The 26788-nt window shown below is 38.0% G+C and overlaps 1 pseudogene; it reads left to right on the plus strand.

Moving 5' to 3' along the window:
• Nucleotides 1-24675: 24675 nt before the first annotated feature.
• LOC132624723 (F-box/kelch-repeat protein At3g18720-like) lies at nt 24676-25482 on the plus strand (annotated as a pseudogene).
• The last annotated feature ends 1306 nt before the right edge of the window (nt 25483-26788 follow it).

Consider the following 26788-nt stretch of genomic DNA (forward strand, 5'->3'; position numbering starts at 1 on the left):
ATTAAAACACGTGTTTGATGTATAGCACATAATTTGAAGGGCATGATGAGAAATATTTGCAAAGGTAAAATTATATTTAATTGAATATATTCACCATATCAATTCTCTAATTAATTAGTTATAAGAAATATCAATTCTCTCGTATAATTCAAAATGGTTAAATTTCGCTCATTGCAATATTCTCCTCTTTTTAAGCTTTGGCGTTCCCCCAACTTTCTTGCATAGCTTGAGATTTGGTTGTTCTCAATTAGATTTAGCAATCCCACCTTTATAGTAGCAATTTCGGATGATAATTAACAAAAATTTATAAATAACAAAATATCATCAATCCCACAACAATTAAACCGTTAAAAGATGGCGTCAATATGAGAACATGATGATCGAAGCTTCATAGAAAAAGTTAACTCTTTAAATTTACTACTACTCTTCTTCGAATAGTAATTAGTAATCTCATTATTTATAACGATAACGTTACGCTCACATCCTTTGTTTTGTTTTATGTAGTGAGGGTTATAGTACGAGAATCAAACTACTTAATTTTCAGTGTGTCTCATTGAATTTTCAGAATTTACATAAAAAGTACAATAAGTTACAACATTTAATAGTTCAATATACTTAAAAGTACTAACTTCTGGACACGTGCATTGCACGTGTGTCGTGTCGATCAATACAAACCTTTTAAAATGGTATAAACATTATTAAAATATGTGCTCGATGTATAGCACATAATTTGAATGGCGAGCGTATTCGACCGATAAATAAAAATGATGAGAAATATTTGCAAAGGTACAATTCTATTTAATTGGATATATACACCATATCAATTTTCTGATTAATTATGCAAAAAAGAATTATTAGTCATAAGAAATATCAATTCTTCCATCTCATTCATTACTTGTGCTTATTTCTTTATTGCTTAATTGAAAAAATGAGTCCAAACATTTTAATATTATCCACTCTTAAAAAAAAAAAAAAAATCATTCGTGTGACAATATGCGCATCTCAGTTTCATAGAACAGTTAACTTTTTATTTATTTTTAGGTCTTCAATAGTAATTAAAAAACCATTATTTTTTATGATTATCGTGTTATAAATACGTATCCTGTTTCATTTTATTTGGTGACGTCTTAGTAGGAGAGTCATACGACTTAATCTTCAATGTGTATCATGGAATGTTCAAATTCTTTGAAATAAAATTTATATATGTATAAATTATATGCGTACATAAAAAGTATGATAAAAGTCACATTAGTTAATAAGTCAATATATTTAAAAGTATTAATTTTCAGGCACGTACGTTGCATGTAATCCCCATATTCATATAAACTTTTAAAAATAAGATAAATATTATTAAAACATATGTTTGATGTAAAATACAAAATTTGAAGAGTGAACCAATTGGACCGACTTGCCAAATGAATGAAAAATGATTGAAAATTACTTGCAAAGGTTAAACAACTATGTTTAGCTGATAGATTTTTGGGCAATTTGCACGATTGTCCTTACTCGGGGTGGTCTTTAATTTTTGTCCCTCAAATTGCTGGTTTTTAATTTTTGCCCTTTGATAAAAAATTCATGGGTCCCGGGATTGAACCCCCACTCAGTTAAAAAAAAATAAAAAATTCGCAAGGCAGAATTTGCCTGCAAAACTCTACCTTAAGGCATAAAAAAAATCTACCTTAAGGTAGATTTTAATCTAAAACTCTGTCTTACAATTTTTTTTATTTTTGACTATGCGGGGCTCGAATATGGAACCCGTGAATTTTTAGGCGAAGGTCAAAAATTAAAGACCAACTATTTAAGGGCAAAACTTAAAGACCAGTGCCTTTGAAGGGAAATCCGCGCCAAAAAAAGATTTTTTTTGGTACCATGAATAATATTAAAAGTTCTAAGATCGTTCATTTAATTAACTATACTACTTAAATCTGTTAGAAGCAATTCGCTGAGCAGATACACCATACCAATTAATTCTCTCATTAATTATGTAAAAAACCAAAGATTCTGTGATTCTTCTTCTTTTCGTTTTTATTTTTACTTGATGAGTTGGTTCATTGAGTAGAATTTATTAAAATAATCACATATGGTTACTCCTTATTAAATTAGATCAATACAAGAAAGGTTAATGATCTATGACGGCCAAAAAGACCCATTATTTTCCTTCTTGTGGCTAATACTTCGACTATAACTATAATTGTATACGGTAAAAACCGGATGCGAGGCAAACCGGTGGAGCGAGGGGACTGACTGATCTGCCTTCTTCGTCATTGGAACGACCAAGCCCGGCGACCCGAGCATTCGTGGCCGTTGGTCCGCATAGCCGTTGGTCCGTACGACTGTTGGTTCGAGTAGCCGTTGGTCCGTGTGGCCGTTGGTCCGCATAGCCGTTAGTCCGTACGGCTGTTGGTTCGAGTAGCCGTTGGTCCGTGTGGCCGTTGGTCTGAGTAGCCGTTGGTCCGTGTGGCCGTTGGTCTGAGTAGCCGTTGGTCCGTGTGGCCGTTGGTCCGAGTAGCCGTTGGTCTGTGTGGCCGTTGCACGCGGGTCACGCGCCAGTAACGTCCTGTCCTGGTCAACTACCCACCATGCGTGTGTCAGACGGCGCCGTCAGTCTAATCTCACCAAATCCGTGCAGAGCTGTCCTTGTTGCTATTATTTTATTAGTTCACATCATATGAGACCCATGGAGGTCACACTATAAATAGAGCACATCCCCCTCCTTTGTAAGGGTTGGCATCTTTTACCTTCCAAGAACATTTATAATAGAAGAGCTCATATATTCAATCTCTCTCTCAATATCTGATCCGGCCGAGGCCGTTTGTTTCCATTTACGTTGTGTTTCTTCCATTAAGTATTCAACATGGCTTCTAAACGTTCATGTCCGTAGCAAATTAAGCAAATCACCGTTACTAGCCGTTTTATTACCAAATACTCACACGCTTATTTTCCGCTATCAAATATATATATCAAGATCCAAGCACATATCCTATACCCGCGTACAAATTCAATTGGTTTCCCAATTTCGGGGTAAACAGTTTGGCGCCCACCGTGGGGCTAGGATAATAGTGGTCTTTGATCTTGATCTCTATCTTACCCATCAAAATCAGAAACATCTGTTGTCCGTCTCTGAAAAAACGGACCAAATGGCTAACAGTGGGCAATCTGGTCACGTCAACAACAACGAGATCGTGGCTGTCACACCCCATTTTAACCGGGTTTGATTTAAAGTAGTATGACGTATTGGTGATTCCTATTTATTTTGTTTTAAGGAGTCGCCACCTAATTAATTTAATGGTGAATTAGGACACCTAAATATTAACTAAGGTAAAGTTAAAACTAAACCTCCGTTAATGGTCTGCTAACCAGTGTTATTCTAGGTAAGGGCTCTATATTATCCTAAAGGGAAGGGATTAGGCATCCTTTAGGATCCGTTAACTTACGGTTATCCGACCAAATTTAGGTTAATTAATTTAGATTAAATATAATGCTTAAATCGTAAGAAAAACAGGTCGTTAATGTTATTAAGGTTTTAAAGAAAGAAAAGAAAACATAATGATATTATTTAAACTAACTTGAAGAAATATATAGTAATCCACCAAAAATGAGACTCATAAATGTTTTGTTAAGCTTTAAATAATAATTTTTATTTTAAAGTGAAACTTGCAAAATATAATGATTTGTATATAAATAGACTTTTAAGAGAAAATCTAGCCAATTTAACTTAGAATAAAATGACAGTATATGAGTATAGTGATATAGAAAATCTAGACTTGTTATGAATGGAATGCAAAAAGATTTCAAAATAATGTAAATAAAGCTTTAAAATTCAATTGATTAGATATGCTTACTTAATCAAAACTATTTTATATATAGAATTGCAAAAGGTCATGGGTTTTCTCTCTCTCTTATGGACTTTATTTCACTATGTTCAGCTCAAGATATGCATAATCAAATTAATCTAAAATGTTTATAAAATATACTTGGATTAATATTTATATATCGACGACGTTTTGAAATGTTTAGGTAATAAGAATAAAATGATTCTCTTTACTTGATATACATACATACATATATACATATATACATATATATATATATATATATATATATATATATATATATATATATATATATATATATATATATATAACCATCCTATTTTGTAAATTGATTTTTTAAATATAATAAATATTAGACATTGTAAGGGATTTTACGTGAAAAGGAAGGAGTGGTACTTATGAAACTAATGTTAATACCTCACTTAAATTTAACTACCCGCGACTAAAACTAAACCTACTAATTAATCACGATTTATCCAAACTAATAAAAAAAAGGGGAGTTAGTTACATGATATAAATTAAGTGCACAAGAAAAAATAGAAGAAGAGATAATTTAAATGGGGCTCAGCCCATTTTTAAGACAGGCTGTTGTGATCCGTTCACGCTATTGGGCTTTGGCCCAAAATTCATTTATTTCTTTTGAATATATGCTGCTGTATATTCTGTCCTTTGGGCCTTGGCCCATCATCGAATGCGGAAGAGGAACGAGTCCTCGGACTCGTACACGAGTTTCATGCATAAAAGAAAATGAAGGAAAAGGATTAGCATATGATCAATAAGGTTAAACATGTAGAAATATAAATTCAAACACCTCTATAGATCATATGTATATATTACATATACTCAGGTATAATCCATGCATACGCAAAATAGCCACTACATACATATAAACAAGCAATACTCAAACATGGGCAAAATCAAATGGTGTGGCATTCATTGTTCTTAGACGTTTATAGAATTTGGACATCTGCAAAGGGTGATATACACTTAATATTCAGAGTACACTTGATATACCTGAAAGGTATACACTAATGTACAACCCTTGTATACACTCGATGTATACTAAGGCTCACATACTATGTATACTTCGAGGTATATCATACCATAAACGAAACTAGATGAGGAACAGATGAAGATAAGTCAACGAGTGTCGGGAGCATCAATATAACCAATCAGACAACGGGCATGAAAGATTAAATTCCGCTAACTAAATGAGTAGCCATTTATCAGGAATGCATATGAGATTTTAAACCAATTTTCAGACAAAAGAGTTAAAAGCTGCAGACAAAACAAAACAGAAACCAAACGGGACTCAAAACACCCTTTCGCATAAGTTTTAAAGAATACAGCTACAGTAAGGAATTAACTGGAGACTACTCTTTCCCTTTTGACTTCTAACTTCTATATCAAATTCCAAAAAAACAGTTATCCTTGGTGAGAGTATAAGATTAACCCTCTGAAGTCCTATTCTCTGCCTAATCAGTTAATAAAGATAGTTTCTGATCTTAAGCTTTGCAATCATTCAGTTCTATTGATTGGATGTCATACTTTACTAATTACTGATACCACAAGCCAGATCTAGATTATAGGAAATGAGTTATAGGAATCATATATTTACACAGACCATATCAGCTTGCTCAGGTAACCCCCTTTTTTGACTAGTTTAATACTTAACCAAGTCATATTAATCATTTAGGATTTTACCAACGTTATGAACCATCAAGCATCCAACCCTAAGGTTTTATATATCTTGTCTATCTTAGGAATTAAGCTCAACATCAAAATCACATAGCACAGCTTTAGCTAAAACAGGCGACTTAATAAGCCAAATACAAGTCTAAAATCGAGTAAACTCAACTAATCACAAGCAAGACATCATACAATAATGTTGGACTAGAGGGTGACCTAATACAGAATAAACGACAATATATAGCAGTGTGGGATCAAGGCCTAAGCTACTCCAATATTAACACAACTGTGTCAGAGGGAAATCAAAACGAGCAGAAAATACAAGATAGCATAAATTTAGACAGACTTTAAACAGATTGATTACAATGACACTAAACTAGACTATATAAGACATTAAAATAGACACACTTAATCTGAATATCAATAATGCCTTCAATTAAAAATTTACCAAGCAAAAGACTGCATAATTAAACAAACTATACTAAGCATACACAAACACCAAACATGAATATGAACTAAACTACACTAACACCAAACTACCAATATCAATCACATAACAGTGAAATAAAATACAGAAAACTAAAAGGAGGAAAGGATGAAAGATTACCTTCTTCGGGTGCAGCGAAGTGAGGCTCGAGCTTCCGATATACCTCGAAACACTTCAAAATTCGAACTCGCGTGTATTCAGATTTAAACGAACACCCAAAGTAAAACAGAACAAGATTTAATATTTTGTGATGATATCGAGAAAATTGAAAGCCGATGTTTTAAAGGAGAACTGGAGCAATTAAAGACTTGTATTTTCAAGGGAAATTTAGCGATTCAGGAACATTGATTCTTGGGGGGATTTCTGCGATTCCAAGGGTTTCAAACTTGGGGAATTTCATGAATTGAAAAAAAAAGTCTCCTCTCGGTTCTTGGGGGGGGTTTCACCGATCCAAAATCCCTCCTTTTCCAGCGATTCAACCTCCATTTTTATAGGTTTTTGGGGTTGAAGGAACTGATAAAGGGAACAGAGGGGAGTGGAGAGTAGCAGGGGTAACGTGGTGTAATGGGAATGTCATATCAGTGGAGGCGTGGTGGAGTTAGTGGAGGTGTCGGGCGTGATAGTGGGAGTGAGGGATGGTAGTCGTAGTGGGGTGTCAGTGTATGGGTGTGTCAGGTGGTGGAGTTGGCAGAGGTGGGGGTGTGCGGGTAACGTGGGAACAAAAGAGGATGGGGTGGCGGCTAGGGTTTAGGGGTAAAGGGGAGGAAGATGAGAGGATGGCGAAAAGGAGGTGGTGGAGAGGTGAGCGCGGCGGAGATGGAGGTGGGGAGGCGACGATGTGAAGAAGAGAGGAAATGGGGCGGAAGGTGAAAATGAGAGGAAACCCTAAAGGGTTTCCCTTATTTTGTATGAAACGGGTCAGACCCGCTCCATTTATGGACTGGGTCAATTTTTAGATCGGGTATTAAAAGAATGGGCTAGCAAATAAAAACACGAACTGATCTAAAAATTAGGGTAAAAAATATAGGCTGGTCAAAAAATATTTATGAGTTGATTGGACTTTGATTTGGAATCCGATAACATCAAAAATACGGACTGAGTGCAAGAAATAGTTTGGCTTCTGAACTTGAATAAAAGACCCATTTTAATTAATGAATATACCGAGGGTGACAAAATATTACTTAATACCAAAAATGTGTGATTATTCGACTCGGGTAATAAAATCATATGATGTTATAACAGCCGTGTAATAATATATGTTATTTTTCTTTGAAAATCCGCACTAAATAAATACTATTATTTAATTATACAAAGATAAATGCGATGTGTGTGCGTAAGCTGGTAAAAGTACTGGAATGATAAAAATTGTGAATAATAATAATAATAATTATAATAGTAATAATAATAATAATAATAAAATACGGTAAATAATAATAATTGATAGAATAATACAATGGCGGTATTGATAAGAGGCTAATAATTATAGTAAACATAATATATATATTTTTTATTTTTCCCGAAAATATTAGAAGCTTAAAAATAGGTATTTTGGCAGAGAGACGGGACAAAATTGGGTGTCAACAACTTGTCCCTCTTTGCCCGGTAATGATGAAAAGAGTTGTTGGGCAAAGACGTTGACTCAGTAGCCTATTTTGTCCCGGCTAAAGGAAACTTGAGATTTTTGAAAATTGGATTGCTGGAATGCGAAAGAATACTTGTGATTAGAGACGAGTGTTCGAGGTAGATCTTTGACCCGTGTCGGGAAGTTTTATTATCCTTCCCGACAAATTGCCCCAGTTCGCTGCCGAAGAAAAAGTTCCACGATTTGATGTGTGATGCCAACTTCGATATTGTTCAAAAGCCACCAGCTAAAAACAATTGTTAGCAATAAAGAAATATATGTAAATAAGACAGGGTTGGAGAAGTTACACTTGCAGCCCCTGTTTCGAAAGTTGAATCCACATTCGGAGGTGGATGCCGGAACTGAAATATAAGATACCCGCATTCGGAGGTGGGTGCCTGAACTTGAAATATAAGATACCCGCATTCGGAGGTGGGCGCCTGAACTGAAATATAAGATACCCGCATTCGGAGGTGGGTGCCTGAACTTGAAATATGAGATACCCGCATTCGGAGGTGGGCGCCTGAACTGAAACATAAGATACCCGCATTCGGAGGTGGGTGCCTGAACTTGAAATATAAGATACCCGCATTCGGAGGTGGGTGCCTGAACTTGCAATACAAGATACCCGCATTCGGAGGTGGGTGCCTGAACTTGAAATATGAGATACCCGCATTCGGAGGTGGGCGCCTGAACTGAAACATAAGATACCCGCATTCGGAGGTGGGTGCCTGAACTTGAAATATAAGATACCCGCATTCGGAGGTGGGTGCCTGAACTTGCAATATAAGATACCCGCATTCGGAGGTGGGTGCCTGAACTTGAAATATAAGATACCCGCATTCGGAGGTGGGTGCCTGAACTGAACATTGAAATACCCGCATTCTAAGGTGGGTGCCTAAATTGAAAATCGACATACCCGCATTCTAAGGTGGGTGTCTAATTTGAACATTGAAATACCCGCATTCTAAGGTGGGTGCCTGAATTGAACATTGAAATACCCGCATTCTAAGGTGGGTGCCTGAATTGAAATTGACATACCCGCATTCTAAGGTGGGTGCCTAATTAAAAATCGAAATACCCGCATTCTAAGGTGGGCGCCTAAATTAAAAATCGAAATACCCGCATTCTAAGGTGGGTGCCTATATTGAAAATTGACATACCCGCATTCTAAGGTGGGCGCCTAATTTGAACATTGAAATACCCGCATTCTAAGGTGGGTGCCTAAACTGAACATTGGAATACCCGCATTCTAAGGTGGGTGCCTGAGTTGAACATTGAAATACCCGCATTCTAAGGTGGGTGCCTGAATTGAAATTGACATACCCGCATTCTAAGGTGGGTGCCTGGATTGAAATTGACATACCCGCATTCTAAGGTGGGTGCCTAATTAAAAATCGAAATACCCGCATTCTAAGGTGGGCGCCTAAATTAAAAATCGAAATACCCGCATTCTAAGGTGGGTGCCTATATTGAAAATTGACATACCCGCATTATAAGGTGGGCGCCTAATTTGAACATTGAAATACCCGCATTCTAAGGTGGGTGCCTAAACTGAACATTGGAATACCCGCATTCTAAGGTGGGTGCCTGAATTGAACGTTGAAATACCCGCATTCTAAGGTGGGTGCCTGAATTGAACATTGAAATACCCGCATTCTAAGGTGGGTGCCTATATCATGTCCACTTCCCATGGTGCAAAAATGTAAATCCACATCCACTTTCAGGATGCAGAAAAATAAATCCAAGTCCACTTTCACAGTTCAAAATATAAATCTACGTCCGCATTTCACGGTACAAAATATAAATCCACGTCGACTTTGACGTCCGTATTATACGGTACAACAGTAAATTTACATCTACTTTCACGTCTGCATTATACGGCGCAAAAATAAATTCACTTTTACTTTCGAAACATAAATCTGTATCCACTTTCTACAATTATATGTATATTTTTGTAATATAATTCTACTCCCACTCCCATACTCGTATCCACAATATAAATGTAAATCCACGTCCACTTTAGAGATAATATTGTAAAAAGATATCCACATCTTACTCGATGTCCCATTGTGACGGGGTTAAATCTATAATTAACCCCACAATTTGATATACGATGCAATATTTCGATCTTGTTATCTTATTAACATACTTCATTCTAAAAGAATTTGATAATGATTTGAACATGTATGAAGTGATAACGAAATTGAAGAATTCTAACCAATAACAGGTGATCAAGGTCAGTGTCCATGATTATATGTATTCGATCCATCGATGAATGTCACGAGCTAAAACAATTGTTAGTGATAAGAATAAATAGTTGGGTCTGAAAGAATTATACTTACAGCCCTTGGTTGAGAAGATGAACTTGTGTCCACTGTTGCAATTGAAATTTCGTGATGAGTGGAACGACGCCCACCGTTCGGCATAAGCTACCTTTGCATCCACGCTGAAGAGTACTTGCATTTTGAAGAAAGTTAACTTTTTGATCACGCTCATAATTAATACATGCACCGTGTTCATGTTAATTGGACCTGTCTCAACAAAGAAAAATTGTGAGTTTAAAAGAAAATTGGTTGACTTGTGCATGTCGGGGAACTTGGCCCTTGAATTGACTTTTGTCTCGGTCGCGTCCACGTTCTTCGATGTCTCACCACATATCTTGCTTTGCCGGGGAGTTTCCGTTATAAAAAAATGTATTTTGAAAATAAAAGTAATGAGATTTGGATGACTTTGAAAGGAAATACTTAGTGGCTCTAATATGCAACATGATTAAGAAGACTCGATTTTTGAATTTACTCACATTTTAGAAATATGGATGGACTTTTGTTTAAGACCACTTTTATGCTACTTCTAAAAATTTGTCCCAGTTTCAGTCTTAGAGATGCTTGATTATGGACAATTGAAAAAATAAGAACTTATAATGAAAGTTTTCGAAAGTGATTTGACCGACTTCGAAATTTGTCCCAGTTTCAAGTCCTGGAAACGCTTGGTTCTAAACGATCGAAAAGTGAGAAAATTGTAATGAAAATTTTTTGAAAGTGATTTGACCGATTTCAAAAATTTGTCCCAGTTTCAAGATACTAAGACACATGAATTTAAGCGGTGGGAAGACCAAGTCTTGTATAAAAATCCTTATGTATTTTATAGGAACCAAAATGTTTGGACAAACTGAAGATAAAAATTTTAAGATAGAAGGGCCGAACCCGCCTCGGGTTGCCTACGTAGTTCGTGATGAACATAAAGATTTTTGAGTTTGTTTTGTTTTTTACTAAAGGGGGGGCCGAACCCGATATGGGTTGCCTACGTATCCAAAAGGAAATCAGGCCACACGTAGTTCCACCCATACAACAAAACACTGAAATATTTTGAAAAAGTGGCCGAACCCGATGTGGGCTGCCTACGTATCCAACAGGAAGTCAGGCCAAACGTAGTTCCAACCACAAACAAAGATACTGAAATGATTTGAAAAGAGTGGCCGAACCCGATATGGGCTGCCTACGTATCCAACAGGAAGTCAGGCCAAACGTAGTTCGTTACAAACAAAATGACAGAATCTTAATTTAAAAAGGCCGTAACAAAACATAGGGGCAACATGACAAAAGGAACTAAATGTTCTAGTTGATGCCTCCGGCCTACTACAAAAGGAAATTTAAACTTAAAATACTGAAACTCCCGGCGAACCGAGGCTAAGATAGAAGTTCAATTTTGCAACTCAGGTCCTGGCTCAGCAGCCTATAAAGTCAATATTTCAGCAAAGTCTTTGATTATCGCAGCATGATCATCTTCATCTTCCACGAACAGGTTCTTGACTCCCTCCACGATATCATCATAGGCAACTTCAACAATCAGATCTGAAGGTTTTGAGAAAGTTTGATCAATGGTAGGAATAGGTTTTGGCAATGCAATCTCCTTCCTTTTATTCTTTCGTGCTTTCTTCACTTCTTCCTCAGTTGGCTCATATCCCAAACCGAATGTAAACTGTTGCGTAGGGAGAACGACTGGCTCAACTCGCCCATTTAGTGTTTTCCCTAGCCCAAATCCAGGTTGGTACCCATTTCTCACCATTTCTTTTGCAACCATAATTGCGGCACATGATCTTTTGAACTCTTGAGTTTGACATACTTCACTCTCCTTAGTGACATTCACAACCTCCCAAGCGTGGTAAGCTGCTCCGTCGAACCCTCCTTCTGCCTCGACGAATGGGGTGGATTGCTCTAGATAGAAAGACGTGTCTCCTTCTCCGTGTATACATATTTGTTGCTGATCCCACTCGAATTTGACAGTTTGGTGCAAAGTAGATGGTACGGCCCCAGCCAAATGGATCCACGGTCTACCTAACAGCATGTTGTATGTCGTGGAAATATCAAGTACTTGAAAATCCATAATGAATTCAACAGGGCCAATCAACACTTTCAACTCTATTTCCCCAATAGGGCGCCTTTGAGCCCCATCAAATGCTCGAATATTCATATCACTGGTCTTGAGCTCACTAACATTATATCCGATCTTCTTCAGACTTGCTAATGGACAGATGTTGAGTCCAGAACCCCCATCAATCAATACTTTAGCCACAAACATGTTACGACACTTGACAGTTATATAGAGCGCTTTGTTATGCATACATCCTTCTGGCGGCAGTTCTTCATTATCGAAGCTGATTCGATGGCTGTCAAGTACGCGCTCAATCATCCCAGCTAACGCCTCACTAGTTGTTTCGCTTGGGACATATGCTTCATTCAAGATCTTCAACAGTGCATTCCTGTGCATATCTGAACTCAAAAGCAAAGAGAGAATAGGAATTTGAGCATTGGTCTTTTTCAACTGATCCACAACTGAGTACTCACTAGCCTTGATCTTCCTCAAAAATTCTTCTGCTTCGGTTTCAGTCACGACCCTTTTGGGAGGTACATTGGTTTCCTTAACTTGCCCCAATCTAACTAGCTCTTCTGGAGAATAGCATCTTCCAGACCTTGTCATTCCTGATGTCTTAACCTTGTCAGTGATCGTGTCCTTTCCTCGACATTCCATCACAGTTTGTTGATAATTCCATGGTACGGCTTTTGTATCGAGCACTGGTAACTGATTTGGTGCTTGAACTACTTCCACAGGCGTTGATGAAGCTCCTAATATCTCGACAGGCACACAACCCTTTATCACTACAGCCGGAGAAGCAACGGCTACAAAATCATGATCCTCCACACGATCCACAGGCACTATAAATTCGGCTGGGTCGTCAACATTTTCATCTATTCCAATCATATTTATCGTGGCCCCATCATGGGTCGGGAGTGGATTGTTAACCACATTTGGTGTTGGTGGTTTGACCGTGATCTGTTTTGCTTCAATAAGATCCTCAACCTTATGCTTCAATGCGTAACAACGATCAGTGGAATGGCCTTTTACCCCCGAATGATATGCACATGTTTTAGTGGGATCAAAGTTTCTGGGTAATGGATCTGGAATTCTACCTTCCACAGGATATACTAAGCCTGAAGCTTGCAGCCTTTCAAAAACAACGCTCAGTGGCTCTCCTAATGGTGTGAAATTGCGAAACGGTTAATTTGGGCGAGGTGCGGATGCATTGTTTGGATGATGAGTTTGTGATGGTGGAGCTGGATATGTTGGTGGTCGTGGAGCTCGATATGCTGGTTGTGTGTTGTAAACGGGGTAAGATATTTGTGGTGATTGAGGTTGGTAAGATGACAAAGTTTGGTCGTATGGATATGGAGAATATTGGAAATACTGTGAGTGAGGAGCGTTAGGCTGGTATCGTGGTGGTTGTTGATGGCGGTACGAGGTGTTTCCCAAAGCCATCACCGATGCTGCTTCTTTCTCTTTTTTCTTTCCATTTCCGAGAGTACCAGTTTGTATAGCCCTACTGGTAGACTGCAAAGCTGCTAGACTTGTTATTCTCCCTGTCTTAATGCCATCTTCGATCATGTCCCCAGCTTTGATCACTTCTGCAAAAGTTTTTCCACTCATTGTCACCAAACGTTCATAGTATTCCGGTTCTAGTGCTTGAATGAAGAAAGTAACCATTTCGGTCTCCTCCATGGGTGGGTGTACCCTAGATGCTTCTTCTCTCCACCGTATAGCATATTCTCGAAATGATTCGATCGACTTTTTCTGCAACTTTGTAATTGAGATTCTATCAGGAGCGATCTCAACATGAAACTTGTAGTGATCCACAAAAGCATTTGCCAAATCATCCCAAGTACGCCATTTGGTTGTATCTTGCTTGGAATACCATTCCAAGGCTTTTCCACTCAAACTTTGATTGAATAGTTTGACTCTTATCCCTTCATTCTTTCCTACGCCAATCAACTTTTCACAATAAACTTTCAAATGAAAGAAAGGGTTTCCTGACCCATCAAACTTCTCAAATTTTGGGATCTTGTAACCTGGTGGCAATTCTACCTCAGGAAATGCACATAATTCTTCATATCTCACGCTTTGATTACTACCCAGTCCACGCAAACTTCTCATGGCATCTTCCAAACTTTTGAGCTTTCTATTTATCATTTCATCATTAACTGACCGTGCCTCATTTTCAACTTCGACATAATGATCAACATCTGTGCGACATTGTCCTTGAATCTGTGTCATGGGTGGAGCTGTGGTATAAGTATACACCGGCGGAACTTGATGTGTGTCATGTGCTGGCGGTATGAATTGAGCTTTTGAAGAGGTGGTTGTAAATAAAAAGGGAGCATTTTGAGTGAGGTGTTCGGAACGAACTGGCTGAGAAGTGGTGAAATAATTTGCTTGGTTAAATTCGTCCAAATTTGGGAATGGATGTGGCACAGGCAAAGTTTGACGAACTCCCTGGGACGGAGTCATATGCGGCGGTGTTTGAGAAAATGACCGGTTATGAAGTACCATATGACTTAGTTCGGCAACTCGTCGCTCCAGACGAGCAATGGTCTCCAAATGTGTTTCTGGTTCATTAGAGGATGTGGGATCACTCGTGATTGGTAAACTAAGAGATGGCTCAGATGAAGTGGTTGCATTGATCAAACTTTGCTCCATTTTAGAACGAGTCCTTTTAGTTAACCAGGTGATTAGTGATGAGTCAGAATCTGATTTCTTGGCTTTAGACCGTGTGAAATATGGATGCTCCGCCAGTTCCCTTTTAGCACAAGTCAACCTTTTTTTGTTTTGAAAATAAGTTTAAAAAGAAAAAAGATAAAAACAAGAAAAAGAAAAGGAAAATGAGTCAGTATACGGTAAGGATAATATTATTGCATATAAACACATTATTGCACATAATACATCGCGTTTTATAATGCAAGGGACCTCTTTATGCCAGAGGTAGGCCTAACGAACATTGAAGGACAAACATGTCTTTTATGTATCATTCCATAACTCTTCTTACAACTAATTTACAAGAAAATAAAATTTATTACATGCCAGTTTAATAATACAATTTAAAGTTGATCTAGGATATCTAACGCTTTATCTCCACTAATTTCTTTTAATTGTCTTCAACCTCCGACATTAATTTTAGATGCTCCACGTCAACCTGCAACAAAAGGTCAGTTTTTCTTGAAATACTTATCTATAGAGTACTAGGTCTACATAATCCACATATTTATCCTTCAAATAATGCACATAGATAGTGAGTAGTGTCACTTAGAGTCATGGACTCTTTTGGACATTTGGTAAGGTTGACTAATGAACTTAATACACCAAGGGTATTAAGCCTCCTAGGTTTAAAATGATGCATGTTCTTACAAGGTTTTGGCTTCGCTCTACCCTAAGTAGACTAAGAATGGGTTTGCTAGACACAAGGTTCCCGAGCGGACTGCTCGAGTGAGAAGGCTACGCGGTCCCCGTTATTCGGGCACCCCCGCGCATGCGCCAACTCCCTTAAAATTTGGATTCTATGAAGAAATTTGCGGGTGCGCTAAGCACACCTCGCGTGTACGTGTGATAGTGTGAATTTTCCAAAAGTGGAGGAAATATGAACGGAATGCCAGTTTAAGGAAAGCAGTAATAACATATTACACAGAAAATACATATAAGGAAAAAATACTTAAAAGCATATAAAGCAACAATATAGACAAAATAAAGCAAAATAAACAAAGCATCCAACAAATGATTTATTAACCTAAGTTGTTATGGTTAAGAGCCTAAAATCCCCAGCGGAGTCGCCAAGCTGTCACACCCCATTTTAACCGGGTTTGATTTAAAGTAGTATGACGTATTGGTGATTCCTATTTATTTTGTTTTAAGGAGTCGCCACCTAATTAATTTAATGGTGAATTAGGACACCTAAATATTAACTAAGGTAAAGTTAAAACTAAACCTCCGTTAATGGTCTGCTAACCAGTGTGATTCTAGGTAAGGGCTCTATATTATCCTAAAGGGAAGGGATTAGGCATCCTTTAGGATCCGTTAACTTACGGTTATCCGACCAAATTTAGGTTAATTAATTTAGATTAAATATAATGCTTAAATCGTAAGAAAAACAGGTCGTTAATGTTATTAAGGTTTTAAAGAAAGAAAAGAAAACATAATGATATTATTTAAACTAACTTGAAGAAATATATAGTAATCCACCAAAAATGAGACTCATAAATGTTTTGTTAAGCTTTAAATAATAATTTTTATTTTAAAGTGAAACTTGCAAAATATAATGATTTGTATATAAATAGACTTTTAAGAGAAAATCTAGCCAATTTAACTTAGAATAAAATGACAGTATATGAGTATAGTGATATAGAAAATCTAGACTTGTTATGAATGGAATGCAAAAAGATTTCAAAATAATGTAAATAAAGCTTTAAAATTCAATTGATTAGATATGCTTACTTAATCAAAACTATTTTATATATAGAATTGCAAAAGGTCATGGGTTTTCTCTCTCTCTTATGGACTTTATTTCACTATGTTCAGCTCAAGATATGCATAATCAAATTAATCTAAAATGTTTATAAAATATACTTGGATTAATATTTATATATCGACGACGTTTTGAAATGTTTAGGTAATAAGAATAAAATGATTCTCTTTACTTGATATACATACATACATATATACATATATACATATATATATATATATATATATATATATAACCATCCTATTTTGTAAATTGATTTTTTAAATATAATAAATATTAGACATTGTAAGGGATTTTACGTGAAAAGGAAGGAGTGGTACTTATGAAACTAATGTTAATACCTCACTTAAATTTAACTACCCGCGACTAAAACTAAACCTACTAATTAATCACGATTTATCCAAACTAATAAAAAAAAGGGGAGTTAGTTACATGATATAAATTAAGTGCACAAGAAAAAATAGAAGAAGAGATAATTTAAATGGGGCTCAGCCCATTTTTAAGACAGGCTGTTGTGATCCGTTCACGCTATTGGGCTTTGGCCCAAAATTCATTTATTTCTTTTGAATATATGCTGCTGTATATTCTGTCCTTTGGGCCTTGGCCCATCATCGAATGCGGAAGAGGAACGAGTCCTCGGACTCGTACACGAGTTTCATGCATAAAAGAAAATGAAGGAAAAGGATTAGCATATGATCAATAAGGTTAAACATGTAGAAATATAAATTCAAACACCTCTATAGATCATATGTATATATTACATATACTCAGGTATAATCCATGCATACGCAAAATAGCCACTACATACATATAAACAAGCAATACTCAAACATGGGCAAAATCAAATGGTGTGGCATTCATTGTTCTTAGACGTTTATAGAATTTGGACATCTGCAAAGGGTGATATACACTTAATATTCAGAGTACACTTGATATACCTGAAAGGTATACACTAATGTACAACCCTTGTATACACTCGATGTATACTAAGGCTCACATACTATGTATACTTCGAGGTATATCATACCATAAACGAAACTAGATGAGGAACAGATGAAGATAAGTCAACGAGTGTCGGGAGCATCAATATAACCAATCAGACAACGGGCATGAAAGATTAAATTCCGCTAACTAAATGAGTAGCCATTTATCAGGAATGCATATGAGATTTTAAACCAATTTTCAGACAAAAGAGTTAAAAGCTGCAGACAAAACAAAACAGAAACCAAACGGGACTCAAAACACCCTTTCGCATAAGTTTTAAAGAATACAGCTACAGTAAGGAATTAACTGGAGACTACTCTTTCCCTTTTGACTTCTAACTTCTATATCAAATTCCAAAAAAACAGTTATCCTTGGTGAGAGTATAAGATTAACCCTCTGAAGTCCTATTCTCTGCCTAATCAGTTAATAAAGATAGTTTCTGATCTTAAGCTTTGCAATCATTCAGTTCTATTGATTGGATGTCATACTTTACTAATTACTGATACCACAAGCCAGGTCTAGATTATAGGAAATGAGTTATAGGAATCATATATTTACACAGACCATATCAGCTTGCTCAGGTAACCCCCTTTTTTGACTAGTTTAATACTTAACCAAGTCATATTAATCATTTAGGATTTTACCAACGTTATGAACCATCAAGCATCCAACCCTAAGGTTTTATATATCTTGTCTATCTTAGGAATTAAGCTCAACATCAAAATCACATAGCACAGCTTTAGCTAAAACAGGCGACTTAATAAGCCAAATACAAGTCTAAAATCGAGTAAACTCAACTAATCACAAGCAAGACATCATACAATAATGTTGGACTAGAGGGTGACCTAATACAGAATAAACGACAATATATAGCAGTGTGGGATCAAGGCCTAAGCTACTCCAATATTAACACAACTGTGTCAGAGGGAAATCAAAACGAGCAGAAAATACAAGATAGCATAAATTTAGACAGACTTTAAACAGATTGATTACAATGACACTAAACTAGACTATATAAGACATTAAAATAGACACACTTAATCTGAATATCAATAATGCCTTCAATTAAAAATTTACCAAGCAAAAGACTGCATAATTAAACAAACTATACTAAGCATACACAAACACCAAACATGAATATGAACTAAACTACACTAACACCAAACTACCAATATCAATCACATAACAGTGAAATAAAATACAGAAAACTAAAAGGAGGAAAGGATGAAAGATTACCTTCTTCGGGTGCAGCGAAGTGAGGCTCGAGCTTCCGATATACCTCGAAACACTTCAAAATTCGAACTCGCGTGTATTCAGATTTAAACGAACACCCAAAGTAAAACAGAACAAGATTTAATATTTTGTGATGATATCGAGAAAATTGAAAGCCGATGTTTTAAAGGAGAACTGGAGCAATTAAAGACTTGTATTTTCAAGGGAAATTTAGCGATTCAGGAACATTGATTCTTGGGGGGATTTCTGCGATTCCAAGGGTTTCAAACTTGGGGAATTTCATGAATTGAAAAAAAAAGTCTCCTCTCGGTTCTTGGGGGGGGTTTCACCGATCCAAAATCCCTCCTTTTCCAGCGATTCAACCTCCATTTTTATAGGTTTTTGGGGTTGAAGGAACTGATAAAGGGAACAGAGGGGAGTGGAGAGTAGCAGGGGTAACGTGGTGTAATGGGAATGTCATATCAGTGGAGGCGTGGTGGAGTTAGTGGAGGTGTCGGGCGTGATAGTGGGAGTGAGGGATGGTAGTCGTAGTGGGGTGTCAGTGTATGGGTGTGTCAGGTGGTGGAGTTGGCAGAGGTGGGGGTGTGCGGGTAACGTGGGAACAAAAGAGGATGGGGTGGCGGCTAGGGTTTAGGGGTAAAGGGGAGGAAGATGAGAGGATGGCGAAAAGGAGGTGGTGGAGAGGTGAGCGCGGCGGAGATGGAGGTGGGGAGGCGACGATGTGAAGAAGAGAGGAAATGGGGCGGAAGGTGAAAATGAGAGGAAACCCTAAAGGGTTTCCCTTATTTTGTATGAAACGGGTCAGACCCGCTCCATTTATGGACTGGGTCAAGTTTTAGATCGGGTATTAAAAGAATGGGCTAGCAAATAAAAACACGAACTGATCTAAAAATTAGGGTAAAAAATATAGGCTGGTCAAAAAATATTTATGAGTTGATTGGACTTTGATTTGGAATCCGATAACATCAAAAATACGGACTGAGTGCAAGAAATAGTTTGGCTTCTGAACTTGAATAAAAGACCCATTTTAATTAATGAATATACCGAGGGTGACAAAATATTACTTAATACCAAAAATGTGTGATTATTCGACTCGGGTAATAAAATCATATGATGTTATAACAGCCGTGTAATAATATATGTTATTTTTCTTTGAAAATCCGCACTAAATAAATACTATTATTTAATTATACAAAGATAAATGCGATGTGTGTGCGTAAGCTGGTAAAAGTACTGGAATGATAAAAATTGTGAATAATAATAATAATTATAATAGTAATAATAATAATAATAATAAAATACGGTAAATAATAATAATTGATAGAATAATACAATGGCGGTATTGATAAGAGGCTAATAATTATAGTAAACATAATATATATATTTTTTATTTTTCCCGAAAATATTAGAAGCTTAAAAATAGGTATTTTGGCAGAGAGACGGGACAAAATTGGGTGTCAACAGTGGCCGAAAATGAAGGCAGCGGGCCACGAGGATTGCCAAACCCCACTGACCCTTTAAATACTAACAATTCAATTACTTTGTCCGGGACACAAGTCCGGAAAGAACCGGATACCCCGAATGATAATATTGACTTGCGTTTAATTTTTGAAATGTTGCAGGAACAGAGAGCGGCGATTGCCGAACAGGAAATCGCAATAGCCCAGCTGCAGAACGGAGGAGATAAAACGACCCCGGAAAAGGCGAAGAGTGTTGCTGAACCCAGAAGAGATGAGGCACGGAAGATAGAAAGCAATGGCTCCGGAGTTGGTCCATCCACCGAGGTTCTGAGAATGCTCGAAACGTTGGTGAAACGGGTGGACTCGACCGAAAAAAAGGTGGAGACATACAACTCTCGGGTGGATCAAATCCCGGGGGCTCCGCCTATCTTGAAAGGGCCGGATTCAAAGAGGTACATCTAAAGGCCTTTTCCTCCGAGTGCAGCTCCGAAATTGATCCCGAAGAGGTTCAAAATGCCGGATATCCAAAAATATGACGGCACAACGGACCCTCACGAACACGTGACCTCATACGCCTGTGCTATAAAAGGCAATGATATGGAAGATGATGAAATCGAATCCGTGTTGCTGAAAACGTTCGGGGAAACTCTGTCAAAAGGAGCATTGACTTGGTACGATCATCTGCCCGAGCATTCAATCACTTCTTTCGAAATGCTCGCCGATGCCTTCATGAAAGCACACGCCGGAGCCAAAAAGGTGCAGGCTCGATAGGCGGATATTTTCCGTATAGCCCAAAGAGACAAGGAGCTATTGCGTGAATTTGTCAACCGGTTTCAAAGGGAACGAATGGAGCTCCCCCCGGTTTCGGAGGAATGGGCCGCACAAGCTTTCACAAAGGGGCTCAATGTTCAGAGCTCGACGGCTTCATTCAAATTAAAGGAAAGCTTGCTGGAATACGAGGCTGTGACCTGGGCGGATGTCCATAGCCAATACGAGTCAAAAATTCGGATAGAGGATGACCAACTCGAGCTTCCCCCGGGGCTCGTAAAAATGAACAAAAGCTCGGAGAGATCACGAAAGAATTACGAACCGGAGGCTGGACCATCGAGGGAAAGGTATCGGCCATACTCTCGAAAACCAAGCTTCAGGTCGGAAAAATCAAGGGATGGCCCGAGTCATTTCTCCGGGCGGGGGTGATAAACGGACCGAGTCCCCGGTTCAGGTATACCACCGAGGAGTCAAACGAGGAGGCCACGGCTGTGAAACTCGATCTCACGGATGAACTTCGTGAAAACGCGTTGGTCCGCATTACAACCCAGAAGCTGAGAATGGAAAGGTACTACAATCGGAGAGCTAATTTTTGACATTTCTAAGTTGGGGACTTGGTGCTTCGAAAATATACCTTGAGCACCAAGAATCCCAAAGGAGGAAAACTGGGTCCGAACTGGGAAAGACCGTACAAGATAACCGAGGTAACGGGCAAAGGATCGTGTCAACTGGAATCCGTGGACGGGCAGCAATTGTGCAACAACCGGAACGTGGATCATTTGAAGGGATATTACTGCTAAGGTATGGACACCTCATGTTTAACCTTTTTCTTTTTGCAGGAAGTCAAGTACCGGATAAAGTTAGGATCTAGGTCTGAAAACGCGTGTTGCACTCTTTTCCTTAGTACAGTTTTGTCCCAAAATGGGTTTTTCGACAAGGTTTTTAATGAGGCAACAAGTACAACGTGTTACTTAACAAAAATAAGGACCAAACAATCATAATGAATCGTGTCCCATTCAACATTTGCTACGGCAAAACTAAGGCCCGGCCACCGGCCATAGCCTCCGATGTAAGGACCAAACGATCATAATGAATCGTGTCCCATTCAACATTTGCTACGGCAAAACTAATGCCCGGCCACAGCCTCCGATGTAAGGACCAAACGATCATAATGAATCGTGTCCCATTCAACATTTGCTACGGCAAAACTAAGGCCCGGCCACCGGCCATAGCCTCCGATGTAAGGACCAAACGATCATAATGAATCGTGTCCCATTTTTCATTTACTACGGCTAAGGAAGGAAGAATTAAAATTCTCATATGTACAAGCATTTTGCAAACGCAAAGTTACCAAAAGCTGGTATAACAAAATCTTGGGTGTCTTTCTGTTAAAAGGACTTCGCCCCGATGGTAACCGTCGTATTCTGGCACTGCCCCACTCACATACTCTATATCGAGGATTGTGCCCGAAATTCGATAAAGGCGACAAGGTCACAATGACCCAAGCCAAAGCTCAGAAAATTCCCCCAAAACGGGGATTGCTACATCAAAAACTTTGCCAAGGTTGAAAAAATACCGACCCTGAAGAAAATGCCTATCGTAATTCGGAGACATCTGAACTTATGAAGCATCAGATAAGTCCCACGGGCACGATGAATTAACGACTATGAGTCGACCTGTCCTAAAACGGACCAACGATCACGACCAAAATAATGGCAAACATTCAAAACGAAGAAATAAGAAGGTAACGACGAGCTGACAGGGCCACCGGTTTCGGAAGTTATCCACTCCCCGTTACTCCGATAGATCGGAGATCCGGGAAGTGTGGGGCTATCTGTATACGGTAAAAACCGGATGCGAGGCAAACCGGTGGAGCGAGGGGACCGACTGATCTGCCTTCTTCGTCATTGGAACGACTAAGCCCGGTGACCCGAGCATTCGTGGTCGTTGGTCCGCATAGCCGTTGGTCCGTACGGCTGTTGGTTCGAGTAGCCGTTGGTCCGTGTGGCCGTTGGTCCGCATAGCCGTTAGGCCGTTGGTCCGCATAGCCGTTAGTCCGTACGACTGTTGGTTCGAGTAGCCGTTGGTCCGTGTGGCCGTTGGTCCGAGTAGCAGTTGGTCCGTGTGGCCATTGCACGCGGGTCACGCGCCAGTAACGTCCTGTCCTGGTCAACTACCCACCATGCGTGTGTCAGATGGCGCCGTCAGTCTAATCCCACCAAATCCGTGCAGAGCTGTCCTTGTTGCTATTATTTTATTAGTTCACATCATATGAGACCCATGGAGGTCACACTATAAATAGAGCACATCCCTCCTTTGTAAGGGTTGACATCTTTTACCTTCCAAGAACATTTATAATAGAAGAGCTCATATATTCAATCTCTCTCTCAATATCTGATCCGGCCGAGGCCGTTTGTTTCCATTTACGTTGTGTTTCTTCCATTAAGTATTCAACATGGCTTCTAAACGTTCATGTCCGTAGCAAATTAAGCAAATCACCGTTACTAGCCGTTTTATTACCAAATACTCACACGCTTATTTTCTGCTATCAAATATATATATCAAGATCCAAGCACATATCCTATACCCGCGTACAAATTCAATTGGTTTTCCAATTTCGGGGTAAACAATAATGTTTCGTTTCCTTCTTTATACTTGCGTGTTTTTTTTTTTTTAATATGGCAACTATTTAATATTTATGAGAACTTTTAACCATGTGCTCTGGATGTTAGCGTACAAGAGTCACACTACTCAATTTTCGGTGTGCATCAATATTAAATATTGAAGCTTTTTAAAATAAATTTATATTCATAAAAAATACTACAAGTCACAAACTAAATTATTAAAAGTATTATTTGACCAGCACGTGCATCTCATGTCGATCAATACAGACTTTTCAAAAAAGGTATAAATATTAACATGTATTATGGGTAAAAAAGAAGAAGATATTTTTCTCTCTTTTGTGGCGTTGTGGTTGATAGTCGTGTGTGTAATTTGTTACACTGAACTGGATTAGGTATGACTATATGAAATAGTATGACATTTATATCATATTTTACATTAAAAAAGATCCTAAAATGCTTCACACCAGACCACAGAAAAAGTCTAAAAAAAATTGAGAAAATCGAAAAACCCAACTTTAATTAATTTGTTGTGATTTATATAGAAAAAAAATAGACACGATTAATTTGATTCGCTAAAAACCCGAACCAACCCGATATACATACACCTCTACTCCCAACAATAGCTTTTACTGTAAGTGAATGTTTTGTCCAAATGTGCTCATATTCCGCACTTCACTCTCTCACTAAAAGCGCACAAAAATGAAAATATTTGGTTGTAACAATTTTGCTGATTGAAGCTCTTTCCGAAAAAGGTGAGTTCATCACCTTCAGTTTAAGATATGAAGTTTCCGAAAATTTTGAGCGTTTGGCACATGCTGTCTCGTGTATGGATATGCATATTTGAATGTCAGAAAATAAATAAACCCTACTTTTATGGATTCAATGTCTTCATTTAGTTGTTTGCTTCTAGACTGTTATGTGTTTATTGGCTGACTATTTTTTGTCTAATTGTGTGCTTCTTGTTCTCTATTTCTCTCGTTTATCTATTGCGCCTTAGATCTCGTGTTTGAAATTTATGAATGTAACCTCACCAAAAAGTGAAATTCCTGCCAAACTCGTTACAAAAATTATAGGAAAAATGGCGAAACTGTGAGAGATGCCTAATTGGTTGGAACTTCAACATGACGCGTAGATTTGATTGAAGACTACCTTAATTTCGGGACTGTTTGCAAATCGTGGCACACTGGCCACAAAGGACAATTTTAACAGTCATGACTTGTCTAGGGTTCCATGGCTAATGCTAGCTGAGGAAAAGGATGATAACACTTGTAGGAAATTCTTTAGTCTCTATAATGGCATGATTTTGAAGAAGCAGATTCCTAAAGCTAGTGGAAAACGATGTATGGAGTCTATGGGATGGCTTATCACAGTTGGAAAAGACGAGGGTGAAATAGTCTGCTACACCCCTTTTCCGGTGTTCAAATTGAGTTGCCCCATCAAAATACCACCAAACATTATGAAACCTTCACGACGGAAAAGCCATGGACCTTTGTCCAGAAAGCAGTTCTGTCAGCTAATCCATCTCATACATCTGACTATACTCTCATGTTCATTGAGGGATGCTTCAAGTCAATTCTTAGCATCTGGAGACCAGAAGATTTGTTATGGATCATGATTCGGAAGAATTCGAACTACTATAGAAGTATTAGTGATGTGGTATATTCCAGTGGCCACTTTTATGTGGTCGGTAATGACGGTTGCATTCAAGTTTGTGATGTTGATGGATTCGAACCCATAAAAAGTCATATCATAGCGAAACTAGCACCGTGGAGACATTGTAAGTATTACATCCTAGAATCACTAGGATCATTATTTGTAGTTTCGCAAGATGATCTTGATATAAGAAGGTACGCGAAAGATGACCGTGGAAGGATTCCACTAACAGTCCTCCTAAGTGTACGGGACAAGAAATTTTATAGTTTGATATATAACTGATATTTGGCACAAATATCATGTTTTGTGTCATTTTACATCCTACTCTTATGACTTTTATCGCTTAATTCATGATGCAATCGTCGTATTTGAACTTATGTCGTTATATTTCATGTGTATAGGTGCGATGATGACAAACAATGGAAAACTGTGCTTAAAGTGACTGATTTTGGAGCATATGACGAGTAGATGAGGTGACGAGTCGAAGACCACAAAGGACGAACCAAAAGGAAAATAATTCGACTGAAGGGTCCGATTTTCTTCCGCATCGCGTGAAGAAAGCGGACAAGACCAGCCAGGCAATACCATCAGGCGATCCTTCCGCGATGCGGAAGGAAAGCGAGAAGCCTCAGTACTTTGCACGATCCTTCCGCGATGCGGAAGGAAAGCGGGGTTCTGCGAAAGCTGTCCCGATTCGACTAGGATTTGGTTTACTTATTTTTTGTTTTTGCCCTAGCCTATATATAGACGTTTTATTAGCTGAGAACGGTGTGCTGGGATTATTCAAGGACTTGTAAGCCACCGTTCTATTTTTCTTTCTCTAGGTTATTTTATTTTTCATCTTTTTCAACCCTAGTTTATTCATGAATTCTTTTGTCTGTGATCGAATCATGAGTAGCTAAACTTCTTAATTCTAGGGTTGTGACGAAAGACTTGAAAGTTGGTTTGATGACAATTATTATCTATTGATTTTCCATATTTTGGGTTGCTTATTTATTCTTGATCTTAATTGTTTGATTATCTGGCCAATAGTTAGACACTATCTGTGGTGCGGGAATTGGACTTGAGAAATGGAATTCACGTATGTAATAAGAATAAATAGAGTTTGTTCGATTTTATCGTTTCGCTACTGAGGATAGAGATATACCCTTTAGCCCTACTTAGTTGAATACGGAGAAATAAATGTGTTCTTGTTACCTCTGATGACCATAGAGATATAGGCGTTATAGTAACATCTACAGGCTTGTGAGTAGTTCGAGAGAATATCATAAAGTATAATTAACCCGTCAACTAGTAACCCAGGAAATAAAATAGGTGGAATTGTCCAAAGATCAACTGGATTGTCGAAAGCCATGACCCTAAATCTTACTCTCATCTGATAATTCTTACAATCTTTGTCAAGATATTCCCACTCATAAAAACACCCATCACAAATTGTTTACTTTTCAGTTTTAGTTTAGTACAATAAACATCTTGATTTTCACTTTCTTGAATAGTTTCATTCGAATTTGAATTATCTTAACAGTAGAATCTATGTCTCTGTGGGATCGATATCTGGACTTAACAGTCTATATTACTTGTACGACCG

The sequence above is a fragment of the Lycium barbarum genome, chromosome 12 (genome assembly GCF_019175385.1).
Source record: "Lycium barbarum isolate Lr01 chromosome 12, ASM1917538v2, whole genome shotgun sequence".
Lineage (NCBI taxonomy): Eukaryota > Viridiplantae > Streptophyta > Magnoliopsida > Solanales > Solanaceae > Lycium > Lycium barbarum.